An 18,479-nucleotide genomic window follows, 5' to 3' on the forward strand; every position below is an offset into this window, starting at 1 on the left:
AAGTGGGAGGGCCCCACTGGCTTAATTGTAACCTTAAATATAATTGGCTAACTCGTTTTTGCAGAAGTCAGTTCTGATTGGCGGCCAGCCCTCTGCTGAATCAATAACAAAGTTACATGTTCTTCACGAGAGATACTCATTATGTAAATCATTTGTTTTTGTTTTTTTATTTATTTTGTTTTCTTATACATTCAATTCAATTCAATTTATTTTTATTTGTATAATGCTTTTAACAATGAACATTGTCTCAAAGCAGCTTTACACAGATAATGTGGTGATAAAAATGAATAAGATTGTTCTTTATAAGAGTAAGTTTGTCCCTGATGAGCAAGCTGTTGGTGACTGTGGAAAGGAAAAACTCCCCGAGATGGCATAAGGAAGAAACCTTAAGAGAAACCAGACTCAAGAGGGAACCCATCCTCATCTGGGTTGCACCGAATGTCCATTTATTACAGATATAGAATTTACCACTAGTTAGACTTTCTTAGGATGGTAATAGGCATTCATCGGATGTTAATAGATTTTAGTTTTCGTTATATTGTCTTTATTTTACCTTAATGTTTTTTTGCTTTTATGCTACATTTCAAATTTATATGTGCTATATATATAGAGCCCTCCTGTGTGTCATTGGATTTATTAGAGGATTCCACTTGAGTCAACTGCGCACTGAAAATGTATGTCCTTCAATATAAGAAGACATGAGCTAGCTGAGTGGGATGCATAAGAGCTAAAATGTAGGCCGTTAAACAAGTTTGAAAGTTCAAGATATTGAGAGCATTTGCTGCTAATTGAACCAGGTGAACGTTTCAGGCACATTAGACAAAGAAGCAGTAAAAGCACTATGGTAAAGACTAAAGGTGTTGAACAAGACTTCAGACAGTAAAAGACATATTCAGTACAAACACATATAATTCCTCCTTTACCTCTTTAATCATTCTGCGTCATATTTTTGCTAAGAATCCATTAATAATGTCATGAGTATTTAGCATGAGCTTTGATAAATGAGATCCTGCCCCTTCTGTCTGCTGGGAGTTCCTTCTTCCACACAAACTCTGAATTAATACATTTCAGTCTGCTCTCGGAATGACTTTACATCCTCTTGTATTAATTACAAATGGGAAAAGACTTTGTTCATCAATCAAACAATTTTCTCGTGACTTGTCAGAAGCAATGCAGTCATGCAATGCCTGAGCTCCCATCTGCTTGGTTAACAGCCTTATTGTTATGACAGAGAGAGAACACGAAGCAGCTGCCTCTTCCTCACTCTGTCCTCACAAGCTACCCTGCTCAGGCTATGTCTGCCAAGGAAAATGACCTAATAGACTAGATGTGTCAAGGCAGATTAATAGTACTTGTTACCAAGCAATCATTATTACCTTAAATACATAAGGCATCAGGGACAAATCCCTAAACATCTGACAGGCTGTGGAAAAGTTTATAAAAGGAAATGTCTGTAAAAAAAGCTAAAAACTATAATCTTTATCAAAGGAGCTGCTTTTATTTCTATAGGCATAAAGCATGATTTGCATATTGTTATAGATATGTTTTATTAAGTTTTAATAAAACACAAAACGCAGCTTGTCCTATTACCATCAAACTCAAAAATGTCCTCTCTCCTACAGATTAAAGTTTACCATATCACTACTTATTCCATTCACGTATTCAATTTTAGATCATGTTGATCATACATACCTGTGAATGAAATGCTACAATAGAAACAATAACCCTATTAATATTTAAATAACTTGGTGATTTGCAAGACAGATGTATGAGATAATATTCAATTCAATTCAATTCATTTTTATTTGTATAGCGCTTTTAACAATGAACATTGTCTCAAAGCAGCTTTACACAGATAATGTGGTGATTAAAAGTGAAGATGTTCTTTATAAGTAAGTTTGTCCCTGATGAGCAAGCCGGTGGCGACTGTGGCGAGGAAAAACTCCCCGAGATGGCATAAGGAAGAAACCTTGAGAGGAACCAGACTCAAGAGGGAACCCATCCTCATCTGGGTTGCATGTCCATTTATTGCAGATATACAATGTTGCGGGGTACAGTGATGATGATCAGAAGCGAAAAGTAGTCCTGAGTCAGTGTAGGAGACTGTTGACATTAACTACAGTCCAATCCATCCTCAAAGCGCCCGTTCTTACTCCGGAATTTCATGTAACCACCCAAGGTGTTGATGAGAAACCGTCCCAAGCTGCACAGAGTGGCCTCCAGTCGAAGAGAGCACTATCCAGAGGCAGGTCTGGACAAAGTGGGAAGATCCACGGAGAGGAGAGGGGCAGGAACAGTGGTCACTGGAGCCTCCGGAGCATGTTTAACTCGACCGAGAGAGAGAGAGAGAGAGAGAGAGAGAGAGAGAGAGAGAGAGAGAGAGAGAGAGAGAGAGATGCAGCATAACTACAAGGAAAAACCAGAAGGTAACACATATGAGGGCTCTCTGGGATAAGAGATGACCCACCACACCACCGTCAACGAACCTGAGTAAACGTGTGAATGTGAGGGGACGACAGCATACAAATATCCCAGTTCACCAAACACTCTATATCCATGTTCCCTCCAGATCTGCTCCTTTACCTAAGAAAAAATCTACTGATCAAAGGCTTGACTAAATAAATGTGTTTTCAACCTCGACTTGAACACTGAGACTGTGTCTAAGTCCCGAACACTGGTTGGAAGGCTGTTCCATAACTGTGGGGCTTTATAAGAGAAAGATCTGGCCCCTGCTGTAGTCTTCATTATTTGAGAAACCAACAGCCTGCACCTTTTGATCTAAGTGGGCGTGGAGGATCATATTGGTAAAGAAGTTCACTCAGATACTGCGGTGCGAGACTGTTAGTTTCTTTATACGTTAGTAGTAGTATTTTATAATCAATGCGAGATTTGATTGGGAGCAGTGTAGACTGATTAAAACAGGAGTGATGTGGTCATATTTCCTAGATCTAGTGTGGACTCTTGCTGCTGCATTCAGAACTAACTGAAGCTTATTAATGTACTTACTCGCACACCCAGACAGTAAAGAATTACAGTAGTCTAATCTAGAAGTAACAAAAGCATGAACTAATACAAGTCAGGGTTGCCAGATGTGCATGACAAATGAAAGCCAGCCAGTACCAGCAATGAAAACTGTGTTTTGCAATGTAAAATCTTAACTCCAATTGCCAATTATACTATAAGTAATTACAAGTTTTATAAATAACATAACATAAATATATATAAAAAAAGAAAGTTATATTGAACTTGGACAAGTTATACTGACATCATACAGCTAGACAATCAAACTATTTTTTATTATTATTCGTAGGCATTTACTTTAGTTATATGATATGATATTATAAGTCAGCAAATGGCAGCAATTCAAAAGAGTCTTAGTACCTAGAACAATCCCTGGACCTGGTAACACTGGGGCTGGAATAGTTTACCCAATTATACATGGATCAAATTTTAGATTCGGACGAGATTAAAATATAAACTGTTATTTGTACATGTAACTGTATATCACATTATATACAGGGTATATAGTAGGACAGTAGTTGTTCTTCAGTAGGTATGTGCTTAATAATTTTATGCTATTTCTGGTTGAACCCAACACCGAAGATCCGTTCAAATTTAAGCATCTATATCCAAAATAGCGTGTTCGAAAGCAGTGTTTGCAACTTTAAAGCTGTCTGTGACCTTTATTTGTTTCTTTCAGCAAGGTCTGCTTTCTCCCATTAAAATTTAATGAAGATGAGGCCTTAATTAGCAAGAGCATTTATTTAGAAGTACCTCATCCATGTTTCGTGGGAGAAATAATGATCTGCAGCTGCAAATACAAACCCCTTAAATGGGCTTGTTATTAATGCAGACTTCCGATTTCAATTCCAGGTAGCCTGTGGATAAGAAAATGAGAGGTTTTAAATAGGTTAGCTTTATTTTAAATAATGGCATGAATATGAAAGCAGTTTATTCTCTCTTTTTTTTTTTTTTTTTAATTACTTAAATAAGGAAACTTTCGTTTTTTACATTTTCTCCACAGCTAGACTAAGACTAAAATGTATAAATAAACAAAACAATAAACAAAAGATAACTGCACTAAAAAATAATAATATGACTATAACAATGTGATTTTGTACAATGTCTATGACAGTTAGACATGTATACATTTGTTATTAGCTGTGGAAGCAATAAAACACTTAATACCAAGAAAAGTTTTAAAAAGAAAATCTTATTTCAGATGCTATGTGCCAACAGCTTGCAAAACACTAAATGTAGACATAGACTCTTGTGGATTGGAAAAAATTGACACAGATTATTGATTTTCCCCTTCCTGAAAATGTGCACTGCCATGTCTGAAATGTCAGTCTGTAAAAAAAGAGATCGACTGTGAACTCATGGATTTACAAGTCATGTTCTCTCAGGAAGATCTTAGGAAGTGCACTTTTCTTTTCCTTAAAAAGAATGGGCCCACTGTTTTCTTACTATTGCCTTGAGCAAGACCTGATATTGGAAAATGTTCATATACATTCTAATGTAAAGATCCAATCAGACATCACACAATGCCTAAATTCTAACCACTGAGACTGCAAGATGAAACACATTCAGCCTTGAGGTTTTTATACAAAGCAGATTACTGTATTAAACAAAGCTAAAGTGAATGTCAGGTAGGATTTCAGACCAGATCTCACCCACGACCATTTTCCTAATCGTGTATTTGCATTTAGCTTTTTTGTAAAACTGTCATGTGCCATGACTCATTAGCGAAGGGTCAGATGCCGAGGTTTATATGGGCATTTGTTTATACCTTATAATTCTCAAATTTCAATAGAAGCCACAACACAGCATTTTTAAAATATAGTTTTTACCTTCCAGGCATACAGCCAATGTAGAATCTTTCAAGGTTAAAGTGAACGCATTATATTGCAAGCTTTCTTTTTGAATCGAAACCTTAGACATAACAATGGCAAACCCTGTCATTTATTAAATCTACATATAAATTAGTCTATATTTTTGAGTTTCATTAAGTGCAATTAGGGCCAGACTTCCTCTGACATCTATTTTCTTACAGAAGCCCTGAAGGGTTTGGTGAACGAAAAATGTTTCAAAGTGATTCTTTTTTTTTTTTTTTTTTTTTCATTTTTTGTAACAATGTAATGTAATAAAAGAGCCCCCAAAAAAATCCAGGCGCAATTTGGCAGTTGAAGCCGTGTGTCACATAATTCAGGAGACAGAGAATGAAAGAATGGATTTTATTTAAAGGAGTGAAACAAACAAACAAACAAAACAGAGAAACAAGAACCATAAACATTAACACTGGATATACAACAAAATAACAAGCTATGGGCAAGGCTGTGGAAGTCACAACGACTTATACAGAAAACAAAGAAAAAACAATGACAGTAAGACATACAGAAACTTAAAGTTAACTTAAAGAACTTAAGTCAGCAGAACAAGTATAAGTGCTTATTGGTGTTTAAATGTGATGTACAGGAGTTAATGTAGTCATTGTGCTGAAGCATGACACCAGGTTCTATATATTATTGTCATTATTATTATTATTATTATTAATATTATAATTATTATTATCAATAATAATAATTATAATATTAATAATGTAATAATATAGTCATATCTTTATTATAGTGTAAGATCAAAAAATATATTTCTGATTTCAATAAGTATTAACATGCACCTGAGTTTTAAAGTGAGTTCAGTTGTTTTGAAACAAATAAAATGCCACAAATATTAATTTTCTTAATATCAAATCTGCAAAAACTTTAAATAGCAAATAACTATTTAAATGTAATACATTTAGATCAATATTAAATGCGTTAAATATCCATTTGTTTTTATATCACATCGACTTGTTTTAAACAGCTTCACTGCTTGTTGGCTAGAAAAGACTTTAAACAGTCTTTACCTGATACTATGTGTGCAAATATTTGTCATGGAAGTATATTTATTTATGTAATTAACAAAATGGATTTGAACAAAGCCTTTGAAATAGTTTACTACCAACTACACATGTATAACAATTATTTGTTAATCTTTTATTGAAAATTGTTGAATAGATGCAGTGATGCACACATTTACGGCATTTGGCAGATGCCCTTATAAAGGGTGAGAGAATGAAATAATGTATACAACTAAACAACTTGGGATTAAAAGCCTTTCTCAAGGACTGGGTAACAGCAGCTTGATGTTGCTGGGATTTTAACCTATGACCTTTCAATTATAAATGAATTAAACTGTACTTAACTACACAGCATCACTTAATATAATAATATAATGCCCTATGTAGTAAGCATGTGTATTGAATAGCAAATAAATTGGAATTTTTTAAGTATATGAGTTGATTTTTATGTGTATTTAGGTAATCTGTAAGAAAAAATATTCTATCAGCTATAATGATATACAAATATTCACAAAAACAATGTGCTGTATCTTATATCATATTCATAGGGCTGACTGGTAATTTATATATATAAGCCAAATATAAGCCGCACCTACTGAATTTTACAAAGATTTTTATTTTGAACATAAATAAGTCGCACCTGTCTATAAGCCTGTCTAAATTGAAACTAATGAACTTCACACAGGCTTTAATGAAAGACAGTGTCTGTTACACGACACTGGCATCTTTTGGCATCGTCGTGCGTTTAAAAATCACCATCGGTGAATCTTTTCTCCCGATGCCGTGCAGCTCAAAACACAGGTGAAGTGCGTTTTTTCATGCCCGGTTGTTTTCAGCGTGACGAATGATTCACATTTCCTGTAGACAGTCCGAGTGAGCGGCAGGTCAAACATCAGAGGAACCTCATCCATATTTATGATGTGGTGCGGCCCGATTCATTGGGAGCGCGATTTAATATAAAGAATTTAATTGGTTCACCCTAACCCGTTCGGCAATTTCATTGGTCTAATGTTATGAGGCTCAGTTTTTTGTCTTGAAGCTTGTGAAACCGGGAAAAACCCAGGAAAAATCTATATATTCGTTGTTTAAGCCGCGGGGTTCAAAGCATGGGGAAAAAGTATAGTCTGGAAAATACGGTGTATATATATATATTTTTGTAAAAATCACACAGATTCACTCTTTATACAATATGCCTTTCATAAAATTACATAAAATCATTGTGTATAGACATTATGCTATGTCATGTTTACATCACATTTGAACATAATATAAAAACAAAAACATTTGCAAACTGTTTAATATCCCTGATTTTAATATAAGAATAATCATTAAAATTGTAATTACCTAAAAGCTGGAAGTAGAAGCCAGTATGTAAGCAGGATACCTGGATACAACTCAGGCCAATTATCTATGTATGCAGACAGAGCTATTTTAGCAGTATACTGCATCAGCAGCAATATAATAATATTTGAAATCTAAATGTTGTAGATAATCAAAGCGGTGTAATCTCAGTGCCTTTGATCATAGCATGGTAGTTGGTGCCAAACGGTCTGCTCTGAGTATTTCAGAAACTGCTGATTTGGGATTTTCACCCACAATAATCTCTAGAGTTGACAGAGTGGTGTAAAAAAAAATCTAGCGAGTGCCAGTTATGCAGGTGGAAACAGCTTGTTCATAAGGAAAGTCAGAGTAGAATGGCCATTTATTCGAGCTTACAGGAAATCTACAGAACCTCAAATACCCACTTTCGACATGGAAGGGCTACAAGAGCAAAAAAACACATCCGGTTCCACTCATGTCAAAGTTGTTAAAAGTAAACAAATAATTAAACATGAAAAGACTGAGAATGATTATATTAAAAATATATATTAAAACAGAATGAATGGGAACTTGTGTGCACCCAACAGTGAGTCTTTACCTAGTGTCTTTTCATTGTCTATACAGAAATCATATGTGGTCTAAATAGGCTGTATATATACAGTAATATTAATATTATTATATTATTTATAATAATAATAATAATAATAATAATAATAATAATAATAATATAGTTTGTTTTTATTTAGTTTTGAGATTTCCATTCTTCAAAACCTTGCCTCTGTTTTATGTTGAACTCTATATACTTGGGCATCTGTCAATCAACTTTAGAGTGAGCTCCAGCTTTCTATACTTAATTGCATTTGCATTTTTCCTTGGCCCAGACTCTACACATTTGAGAGCCTCATAGGACTGGTCATTGCTTTAGCCAAACTGTTCTGTCTGATTGAACATGATATGGATGCCTGAATGTAGAGTAAGCCTTAGCTTGGTTGTTGATTCTTCTGCGTTGTCCAAGCTCTGAATGACGAGTGTAATCTGACTATTGAAAAGCGTGGCATCACCGGCGGGGTGAAATCTAAAAAAGCACATGGAGTGAAGCAGGCACTAGCTTCTGTTTGTTCATGTAGCGCTCTTTGTGTGTGTTTGTCACCTTACAGGTTTTTGGTAAAAGGTAACTGTTCGGAAAAAATAATATATATGCAAGCGGTCATTCAGACTGTGCACAAAAGACAGCCCGTGCATTGTTTGCTTGGGATCTGAGCACGTTAGGTCGTTTCCCGAGGGAGCTTTGGGCGCTATTAGAGGTTGTGCCCCGTGCCGTAGCCAAACTTATTATAGCTTGACAAGCCGATCATCAGAAAGCTTTCCTGTCCAGTAAGCTGCGTCACAACCTCCACGTTAAGGGCTGCCTTTCTTTCAAGACGTGCACACCGAGGAGCAGGTTTTGGCTCTTAGGGCCACAAAAGGGAACGTTGGGCCGTTGGCTGTCTATAGTTGCCTTATTCTCCTTAGAGGCACCTATGGCTTATCCTATCAGATCCTTGTTCGATGCTAAATGCAATCAGCAGCATTTCAGTCGTTACTAAGAACGCAGCCCCAAGCGCAGCCCCAAGAACAACCCAGCACCTCCCATCACCGTAAGGTTCAAACACAGAGCGCCACAACTCGCATTTCCCCTGCTGGGGATCCTTTGCGACACTCTGGGCCTAAACCCTGTGAGATGACAGATCTGAGGACTGTCATTTTCAATAAAAGGGCTCTGGCCAAGAAGTCCTGACATGGGGCATTCTAGGGATTCCGGTGGGAAAGGGCATGGGTTCACCTTATTATACAGTGCCTGCCCCACCCCAGCGCCTCTAGGGACCTGGTCCATTAACCCTGCCACGGTCAGTGCTTCAGAGCACGGCCAGCCCTGCCTCCTTGGAGGCTCCTAAAGCTGCACTAGGGCGTAGATCCGGCTCTAGGTGTACCAGAGGCTAGTCTCAAGTCTTAAAGTCCCTTAGCCCGGGAAGCTCTGCCAGACGTGTCTTGGTGGGTTCTGCATACTGTCGTGCTGCTCCCGGGAGTTCTGGAGAGTCGCCAGGATGGAACCCGTCTTCTCCTGGAGTCCTTATCTTCCTATGAGTCCTCTGGTTGCCCTGCTCCTTTCGGGGTCAGAGCGCACTCAACCCGGAGTGTGGCATGGAGTTTCCCTCCATGACATGACATTCCCTCCAATGCTGGTCTACCCCGCTGACCTTGTCAGGTTTTATAACCTTGACCTCAGTGCCACTCCTGGCCCCTCTGTCCTTCGACCTAGCTGTGCTCTTACTCTACTCTATACAGGGACTGGTCATTTTGGCGGTATTGGACTCTCGTTCCTAAAGCGTTATTGGCGCAGTTCGAGTTCCTGAATGGGAACGTCTTCAAGTTACGTAAGTAACCCTGGTTCCCTGAGGAAACCAGATACTGCGTTTCCAGGCCACACTACTGGCATCCCTGCAGCGCTTCCTTTCCTTTTCAGAAGCTACTGACGGCTTCACTCCATGTGCTTTTATAGCTTCCTATTGGACGGATTACACACGTGATTCAGATCGCGGAAGCGTCTCGTTCCCACAGGAAACCAGGGTTAGTTACATTACCTGGAGACATTCTAAATAATTGATAAACAATTAATACACACAATATACATTCACAAAAATAGAATTAATATTAAAATCATTCATATGTACGCAAACATTTACAAGAATTGTAAAACTATTTTACCTACCAATCCATATCCAAATGATCATTTTTTATTGCAACTGTGTGATGACATGAAATCCAAGGGCTTCTGAATTTTATGGTCACGTGATCCATTATTGGTACAAATGTAGTTGAGACTGGGCACGGGATGCGGGTAGTGATTATGTTATGTTATGCTATGTTATGTTATGTTATGTTATATTATGTTATGTTATGTTATGTAACTGTTATAAGCGACAAATGTAACTCATGTAATAAGCTTCTAATTAAAATAAATAATAATAATAATAATAATAATAATAATAATAATAATAATAATAATAATAATAATAACGATGAGCAAGTACTTGTTCAAAAAACATTTTTTTCCTCTTTTTTTCACCAAAAGGAAGACAAAACAGAGTAACCCGAGTTTATGACAAGAACAAAATTATTGACGTTTTAAGACCAAGGATACTACAACACTTTATGGGGTCCAGAAAGACATGCTTTGAAATAGTTGATGTGGCTTGCACAGGGCCCTGAACTCAACCCCATGTTTTCTTTTACTATAAAAACACTGTCATAAACACTGTCAGTTTCTGATAACCCATGAGCATCCTTAAAGTTCCTTTCATAAGTCACTCTTGCAGCTGAACAAAAAAAAATCAATAAGGTCATAAGATCAGCTCTAGCTCCACCCCTGGTCTCTTGATTTTACATGGTTCCCCTTCAAAGTCCCACCCACCATGATTGACTGAGCCTCATCATTTACAAAACGACAATGCAAAGGCATTGGCAAATGTGTAATTTTTAGTAGTAACTAGTTCTGTAGTTTGAAACAAAGTTCTAAAATATGGCAGAATGTAACCAGTTAAAGACTTAAAATGAATTGTTAAACAGACTGTGTTTTGCATTTTTCATTTTGCCAGCATTGTACAATGTTGTGCACAAACTGCAACGGATAGAGTAGATAAATGAGTCAGAAAAACCGACTGACTGATTTTTTTAACCTCTTCAATAATTTCTTCTTGTGCAAAACAATTGAAATGATCAGACTAAAATGTCATATTCTCATGCCTACATCCAAAACAGACATTTGCTTTCAGATCAAAATCTGACTGTATGTGGACTTCGTAATGATTAAGGAGCAAATAAGACTCTGTAGAAGAAAAAACAACCATGGCAACCTTCAAATGTGTTAAACCATTTCGAGAAATAAAAAATATTCATCATTCAGAGGCTTTAGAATGCGTTATGAGGGGACAATTTCAACAAGCTCTTAGTACCACTCATTAAGCAGTGAATCAAACCAGAACAAAATTCTCTTCCCAAAACTCTGTGGAGGAAGTGGCTTGGAAAATTAAATGGAAGAGACAGCACAGCCTTTTGCCATGGCTGTGTCACTAGACCTTGAACACACTAACAAGTCCGCTCGGCTTAGCGCGCCACTAATTCACATGCTCTTTAATTTCACATCATTGCCTGGTGTATAATGCCTTGAATGTACCAGGAAAGACATCAAGATAATCTTTTCGAGGCCAAATGTCTGAAGTTCCCATTAAGATGGCAAAGTAGTTCAAGTGCAGCAGACTTTCATTACGACGCTAATAAGTTTCCTTATTCCAAGTCATTCATCCATTTATTCACTTTTTCATCTATCTATCTATCTATCTATCTATCTATCTATCTATCTATCTATCTATCTATCTATCTATCTATCTATCTATCTAGATAACAGGAAATGTAATAATTTTGTATGATTATTTAATATAATATTTTTTTTAATCTTGTTCCTTGTCAGTTATCTCTTGCTGTTAAACAAACCAGCAATAATGTTAAAACAAGCCTCCTCAACGTGTAACTGGGGCAGCATAAGGATCCAACTTCACTGCTTTGAAATATAATCATGCACAAAGCCAGGAAAAGGAATTTGTACCCCCTATTGATGTTTCCTATGTTTGCCTGTTCGTAAAAATCTAAATGTTATATACAGCAAAGACAACCTAACGAAACACAAAGTACTAATTTTGTAATGACTCGAAGGTGGGTAAAAAGTAACTAGGCATAAAAAATTGGTAATAATGTCCATATTTCTAATATGAATTTATTAACAAATGGAATGATAGGTCTTCTGAAGGTAGTCATTTGGGTTATTGCTGAAAACCTCCTGAATCCTTTCCATTCCTCCAAGTCCTTCAGTGTGTGAGGCTTTGTCCTGTATACCTCCTCCTTTGCTTAGCCCCAGGAAAAAAAAAAAATCAAAAGAGTGAGTTCTTCTTGTAGGCCATTCATGAGGCCTGTGTCGTCCATACCAACATCCTGGAAAATGCTGGTCTAACCACGCACACACAGTAAGAGCAAAATTAGGTGGTGCACCATCCTAAATGAAAATAAGGTCGCCAAGTTCTATAGCCATTAAATATTGCCTAGTTATTTTTCACGCACCCTGTATTACTTTATTGAAGGAAAAAACCATTATCCAGTTGGACTGGTGTGAAAAAGTGATTGCCTCCTAAACTGCTTAATTCACCAATTAACCAAATGTAACTGGTAATTGTTTTCGATTAGAGTAGAAATACCCAGGCTATGTGAAGTTATAAGTTCTAAATGTCTATATGGTCTCAACAAGCAGCACATTGTGGTGCAATTAAAAGAAATTCTTAAACAGATAAGAAATGCAGCTATTTAAATATAGAGTATATTAGTCTGAAAAGGGTTATGAATACATTTAAAAATCTCTGAGACTCTAGTGAGGCACAGTGAAAGCTATTATCTGTAAATAGACACAAAAAAAATGGAGCTATAGCAAATTTTCTCAAAAGTGGCTGGTCCAACAAAATTTCTCCAAGAGTGCATAAATGGAATCTAGGAGGTCATAGACAAACCCAGTCAAAATTAGGAGCTGCATGGTTAACATCACTGTTTTCTTTTTTAGAATAATTAAACTATTTCACAACTCCAGGTTCTTCAACTCTTTTTTTTATTAGTCCAGAGCTTGGGTTACTGTCAGTGTGGGATTTCTGTGTATTTTTGCCTATATGTGTGGGTTTTGCAAGAAGATAGTTTGTGAAGTGGTTATTGTAAAGTGCCTGTAGCTGTTAGATGTGTGTGTGTAACATCCAAGTGTGTAACCATATTTTGGGCAAGACCCAATTTTTTTTTGCTTATTTTTGGCTGTTTGCCTGAATCCTGGCAGGAATCTAAAAATTTTTCCAAGGCTGGACATTCCTAAGTAATTCAGTTACTTGCTAATAAATTATTGTGTAATGTTCAAATGCAATTTACTCCCCTTTCACACATGGGGCAAGCAAACTTTTAAAGTATGTTGCTTGGGGTTGAGATGCAAAGGAAATGATAAAAAAAAAATAGTAACATTCTATTGGTTTAAAAAAAAGTAGCAGTAGTAAATATAGTGGCTCTAATCAACCATTTAAACTGCCAGGATTTTATGTAAATGCATACAATGCATGATTAAGTGATCTTTCTCTTTACAAATATTATTTGTATTTTTTTGTTGTATATAAAAATAACTTTTGATTGACAGGTTTACAAAAGTTTGACATTATAATTCAGTTTGGTTAAAAAAATAGGACAGTTTTTTTTTTCTTCTTTGTTGAAACAGGCTTGTTTTTCCAGGCGCTGTAATGACCCGGCGCTATGGTTGCCAATATCAAGTGAGGACTGTTTAGTTGGACTGGCATTGTGATGCCTTTAAATGCACTTTTAGCAATTGTTCAATGCATCTTCGCACTCTTTTCTGTCTGCTGTAGAGGAGCATAGAAAAGCCTCTTTATAGGAATCTGTTCCATGTTAAATGCACTCCGGGCAAATCAAGCAGGCCTCTTCTTTTTCTGCCTCTTGCAAATTGTGACTAGGTTGCACACTTAGTTCTGTCCCATTGTGACAGTGGTGACATGATAAACTTCAAGGGACAGTTTCACTATTGTTACATGCCAGGAGGAATGTTCTGCATACCAATATCTGGCATGGTTATTCCTGTTGGAGGGCATTGTTATAAGTTATGAAAAGCTCCTGCAAAAAAAAAAAAAAAAAAAAAATATATATATATATATATATATATATATATATATATATATATATATATATATATATATATATATATATATATATATATATATATATATATAAATAAATCTCCCACTGGTACCAGTATATAACAGCTAAATGTGCACATAGCAGTTTGTAATTTGTATTTTACATATTTTGAAATTAATGCCAACAGACCAACAGTACACATTCTACATTTATGTTTTTGACCCCTTGCTACAGTGATACAGGAGACCCCTGCAAACAATTATTCTCTACTCGACCAAAAAGGGAAAGGATATGGAATTGTTTCTGGTAGTGATTACTTTTGCATCATGCTGAATTTATCTAAGTGAACTTTGACCTGTAAATTCATAAGCCTCAGCCTCGTGAGCCAGAAAGAACTAGGCAGTTGGGACTGTTGTCTCTTTGATTGGTAAAAGTAGAGGAGCTGCTTAATTATTATCATTAACAGCAAATTTCTTAGTGTCTTGATGTATTCTTACTGTTGCTTGGTCCATATCTTAAAATGTAAATGCAGTTTTTTTTCATAATGTTTTTTCTAAATATTATTATTAAAATTATTATCAAATTATATAATTCTCTTTATTTAAAAATGCATCCTGTTAGTATTATGTAAATGCAATGTTCATCAAAAAGATCAAGTGAGATATTCAACCCAAACCAGTTAAAGTGGTATGATTTCACTGTAACTACTTCAGCAGCACGCTGCACAAGGAGCTGCACAGCAGGCCCAGAGTAAGAATACATGCGAGCTTTCATTTTTGTCTCATGCCCCTTGGCATGGTCGATTAATGGCAAGTCAAAGAAAACAAACAAAACCACGGCTTCTCAGCTTGCTCAAGAGAACAGGGCTCAGAAGTGTCATGTTAGTTATTACCCTGTAGCTGGTCCCTGAACACTTTCCTACCAGTCCACATCCACGCTAAACCAGGTCACTACCTACTATCCCATACTATCCCACTGTCCCATACTTACATAAATATTGTGTTCTCAAAAAAAAAAAAAAAAAAAAAAAAACGTTCAATTTTCAATAATGTATTTAGAAATGCCTTTAGCGTGCAACACTATTGAAATTATTTTTTTCACTTTCCAGACAAATTCAGGAGAGGTTTGAAATCTAAATTGCCCATAGGTGTAAATGCATATGCATGATGCCAAATAATAGAATGGCATCCTTCTGGGCTATGCCCCTGCCTAAGGTTGTTACTGAAGATGAATGAATAAATGATTTTTTTATAGAAACCAGTAAGAAATATTTACCATATAACCATAAAGTTACCTACCTAAATAGAAATTAAGATCTCAAATACCTCAGATAACATCTGCTTATTTTGCACTCAAACACTGTAGAACACTTTACAATGTGAATACCAACATGTACCCAGTCTACCTCTGCAGGATTTTGTGCATGCCATTCTATAATGTTACATTTCACACTGCATTTAAACTTTACTTTCATTTAAACTTGAAATTCTGCTCTTAATTTAAAAATTTTGATCCCCTTCTTTAGTCAAGTCAAGTCAAGTCAAGTCGCTTTCATTGTCATTCCAACCATATATAGCTGATGCAGTACACGGTGAATTAATACAACATTCCTCCAGAACCCTGGTGCTGTATTTACAACATAAATCTACATTACAGAAACACAGATTAGTAAGTGACTAGTGACTTACTTACTTACTAATGACTAGTAAGTGTCCTCGCCACAAAAAGTGCATAGAATTAATTAGTGTAAATCTACGACAAAAAGATTTTCTTATTATTCCTTTTTAAGTGGATTTTAAGCTCTCATTTTTTATACCCATCTAAAGTTCTGTGATCCATAAAAAAAAAGTATGTTTATGGTTTTATTAATATTTTACAATATTTTGTCACTATTGTCACTATGTATCTGTTTCCTGGCTTTGTACCTTTAATGGTCTAGACGTATTCACAAAAAGATTTATTTAGAGTGAACTAATGCTAAGTTGGACAATTCAGTGACAGTCCGATGCAACAAAAGAAAGGCAGCTACAAAACCAAAATGAAGAAACAACCATCCAATTCCCCTTTAACAGTCTTTGCAATCACATATTGAAATGGAAATTATAGCCTTTCAGATGTGCATAGCTCTTCCATGAATTACTTTTGCATTGATTGTGTATTTTGCATGCTAGAAACATTTTTTCACTCTTCACAAATGTTCTGAACATTTGGAGTATTGTAATTTAAATCCAATTGTGTTTCTGTAATGCTTGAAAGAGACACAAATCATTATTTTCTTTTCCCACAATTTGTTTCATTTCAGTAATCCAGTGTGACTCTTTCATACCAAAAGGTTTAAAATGATTGCGCTGTGGCACTGTATTGAGCATTACTCTAAAGAACAAACCTCTGGTTCATGAAAACATCTTCACAAACCATTAAAATTTTTTTACATTTTTAAAGTGTTTCTACAGTCCACATTTGCTCACATTTGCAAAAATAAAAGGTTTACATCTAGAACAAAAGAAAAGAATCTAATGTCGAAAGCTAACAACACTTAAACATGCAAGTCTACAAGAACCCTCTGTTAATCTGTAACACGATTTCAGTAACACTGAATTTCATTGTAATTGTTTATTATTAATTTAGCTTTGAACAAAAAAATTTTTTTCATACATCTCTATTATCTTTAACTAACCTGGCAACATGTCAAAGCATAAGAGAAGCCACTTTTCATTTGACCTCATTGCTGTTTTCTTGTGTACTCTGTGTGGCATGGCTGATTTTAGCAGATGGTGCATCTCACCCGAAGTGATTGTGATTTTTAGATGTCGTGTTTGGCTTAGCCCTCTGATCAATATTCTATGAATTTTTGAAGCTCATTAAGTCTGAGAGATAGAACATTACAGGCTGCACTAGGGCACCTTCAAACCATGAGGCAAAAAAAATATATAATTTGACTTGAAAGAGTTCACCTCCACTTTTTTGTACTCCAGATAACTTCATCACATTTGTTGCAAATGTATTGGTAGCTCCTAGACATCAACTGCTGTTTTCGATCAATGGCTGGACATCAAAAATCTAATCATATTTTTTTTAAGCAAAATTTGGAAGAATATAAATAAGAAAAAAAGTTTGCCTTTTTAGAGTCCTCTTGTAAGTTTACTTTACTATATGTAAATAAGTTTGTTTAGTATTTTTTTTTTTTTTTCATTTTTATTTTGGGAAATGTTGAGTCAATTACTTTTCTACATTTGAATGTATAATATTTACTTTGTTTTTCTTGTTACTTTGAAGTGAATATCAATACCTGAGCTAACAACAATAACCATAACCATAACCCACATGGCAAGAATTTACGTTCGTGCTCTCACTGAGTTCCTGTAACCATAGAAAACACTCTTCTTAAAAAGTATGATGCATAGGAGAATGGAACACTTATCTGCATTATTCAAATATAGTAGTATTAGATCAATACCTTTGAGCACCGTAATTTCCGGACGATAAAGCGCACACATATATATTAGCCGCACCCACTGAATTTTACAAATATTTTTATTTTAAAAATAAATAAGCTGCACCTCTCTATACTGAAACTAATGAACTTTACACAGGCTTTAACGAAAGACACGTTACACACAGTGTAACGGGTGAAATATGTTGCGCTTCCTTTAGGAGCATAGCGGTATTTTGGGAATAGCCTGGCACTGCATTTTTCCGCTATTACTGCGTGTGTGCAAGACGAGGATTATGTCCTTATTATTTTCTGATGCTGATTTCTAAGTTTCTTTGACTAACCCGTAACGCTGTTGCCAACAAATATAAAAAAAGCACGAGTTTTGGAAACCTGTCTGTGCTTATATGATTTCTGTTGCCACTGGAGTTAGCGGGCTCTCCCTTCACCCTGACTCAACGCGTTACAATGGCTTGTATCTAAACAGTAGCCGACCAAGAAAGGCATTGTTTACTGTCTTCCTCCTTCCTTTCACAATTATTTCTCTCAGGAGTTTTTCTTTTGGCATCGTCGTGCATTTAAAAAAAATAAAGTTTTTTCTCCCAATGCCGTGCAGTTCAGAACACAGGTGAGGTGCGTTTTTTCATTACGTTCAGAAATTTCATTGGTCTAATGTTATGGGGTTCAGTTTTTTGGCGTAAAGTTTGTGAAACCGGGAAAAACCCAGGAAAAATTCATAAATAAGCCGCTTCGTTGTTTAAGCTGTGGGGTTCAAAACTTAAGAAAAAGTAGCGGCTTATAGTCCAAAAAATACGGTACTTTTGTACTACTACTCAAGAATTCTTTTTTTAAAGGTGTACTTTAGCTTTAGTAATATTTTAGCAGGGTACTGTATTTGTACTTTGTACTCATGTAATGTAGTAATTCATTTGCTACTGTGTGTGTAAATGTAAATGGTATTTTTTTTTCTGAGCATTGCATGAATGTTTGGTTATTATTGTTTTGATACAAAATGTTAAAACATTTACATAAACAGCATTTGTCAGATTCCCTTTTCCAGAGTGA

This window comes from Silurus aristotelis (assembly GCF_946808225.1).
Source record: "Silurus aristotelis genome assembly, chromosome: 14".
Classification (NCBI taxonomy): Eukaryota; Metazoa; Chordata; class Actinopteri; order Siluriformes; family Siluridae; genus Silurus; species Silurus aristotelis.